Raw genomic sequence first — 2449 nt, 5'->3', positions numbered from 1 at the left:
GTTTTTTGGCTATGTGCTTCATGACCAAAAACCAAAAAAACATAAAACAGAAGCAATACTGTAACAAATTCAATAAAGACTTTAAAAACGGTCCACATCAAAAAATCTTAAAAAATAAAATTTTTGTTATGATTTCTCTTTTGACCCAAAGATTGTTTCAAAATAGACAACTTAAATACCAAATGATGATTTTTCTAGTTATCTTACTGTAAATGTCCTTAGCTTAATTCCACTGTGATCAGGAAACATACCATATGATTTAAATTATTTGAAATTTGTTGAGACTTACATGATTCAATATAAGATCTATTTTGGTAAGTGTTCCATATGGACTTGAAAGAATGTATATCACAGAATACCTTGTGCCTATAAAGTTTGTTATTCATGATATTCAAATCTTTTATGTTCTCACTAAGTTTTGTCTGCTTTCTCTATTAGTTACTAAGAGAGCTATGTTAAAATTTCCAAATATGATTATAAATTATCTATATACTTTATAAGTTCTGGCATTTTTTATTTTATATATTTTGAGTCTATATTTTAATATTTTGAAATGGCATTTTTATCATTATAGAATATTCCTTAAGATTTTTAGAAATACTTCTTTGCCTAAAGTCCTTCTTTATTGCCATTTCAAATCACTTCTCCCTGGAAGAAACACTGTTGAAAGTTTGATGTATAGCCTTTTAGATCCTTCTCTATAAGTTTACAAACACATATACAATGTATAATTTTGTTGTATGTATGTTTAAAGATTAATGGAATATTATGTACTATTATGCAATTTCCTTTTTCCTCTCTTAATAAGTCTTGAGAATCTTTCTATATTCCTATATTTATAGACCCAAAATCCATCCTCACCAGAATGGATACCTGTGCCTATTTTTAAAATATTAGCTCCAGAGGCAATTCAATGGAAAAAGGACAGTCTCTTCAACACATGTCGCTGGGACAGTTGGACATCCACATGCAAAAAAATAAACCTAGACAAAGACTTAACACCTTCCACAAAAATTAATTCAAAGTTTACCATAGACCCAAATGTAAAATACAAAACTATAAAATTTCTAAAATACAGGAGAAAACCTAGTTGACCTTGGGTTTTTTACATAGAACCTCAAAAGCTTGATCCATGAAAAGAAAAATAAGGTAAGTTGGACTTCACTGAAATTAAAAGCTTCTGCTCTGCAAAAGACACTGGTAAGAGAATAAAAACACAAGCTACAGACCAGGCAAAAATATATGCAAAACACATAACAATGAAAGACTGGTATCCAAAATACACAAAGGACTCTTCAATAAGAAAACAGCCCAATAAAAAATGTGCAAAAGTTCTGAAGAGACACCTCTCTAAAGGATATATACGTATGGCAAATAAACATATGAAAAGATTCTCAACATAATTTATCAATAAGAATTGAAACTTAAAACAACAGTGAGATGTTACTACATATCAGAATGGCTAATATACCAAAAAACAAAACAAAACCCAAAACATCTGAGAATACCAACTGCTAGCAAGGATGTGGAGAACAGGACTTATTCACGCTGGTGGGACTGCAAAATGGTACAACCACTTTGGAAGACAGCTGGGCAATTCTTCTTATAAAGCTAAACATAGTATTACCATACAATCCAGTAATCATTCTCCTAAGTATTTACTCAACTGATCTGAAAATACAAATATTTATAGCAGATTTATTCATATTCAGCAAAACTGGAAGCAACCAAGATGTCCTACAATAGGTGAATGAAGAAACTGTGGGGCCTCCCTGGTGGCGCAGTGGTTGAGAGTCCGCCTGCCGATGCAGGGGACGCGGGTTCGTGCCCCAGTCCGGGAAGATCCCACATGCCGCGGAGTGGCTAGGCCCGTGAGCCATGGCTGCTGAGCCTGCGCGTCCGGAGCCTGTGCTCCACAATGGGAGAGGCCACAACAGTGAGAGGCCCGCATACCGCAAAAAAAAAAAAAAAGAAAGAAAAAGAAACTGTGGTACATCCAGACAATAGAATATCACTCAGTGATTAAAAAAAAAAAGAAGTGAGCTATCAAGCCTCAAAAAGACATGCATGAATCTTAAATGTAAGTTGCTAAGTGAAGTAAGTTACTTTGAAAATCCTACATAGTGTGTGATTCCAAGCATATGACATCCTGGAAAAAGAAAAACTATAGTGATGGTAAGAAGATCAGTGTCTGCCAGGGATTCAGGAAAAGGACAGAAGAGTGGAATAGGTGAAGCACAGGGGATTTTTTTCGAGCAGTAAAATTATTCTGTATTATACTGTAATTGTGTATGCATGACACTGCATTTTTTAAAACAACAGAATTTTACGATACAAAGAGTGAACCTTAATGTATGCAGTTTAAAAAGATCATTTAGGAGATCAGGAAATTCCAGGAAAAAGTGCAGAATGTGACAAAATAACTGATTTACAAATATATGAAATTACC

This window comes from Tursiops truncatus, chromosome 6, assembly GCF_011762595.2.
Source record: "Tursiops truncatus isolate mTurTru1 chromosome 6, mTurTru1.mat.Y, whole genome shotgun sequence".
In the NCBI taxonomy this organism is placed as follows: domain Eukaryota; kingdom Metazoa; phylum Chordata; class Mammalia; order Artiodactyla; family Delphinidae; genus Tursiops; species Tursiops truncatus.
Note: the sequence above shows the minus strand (reverse complement) of the source record.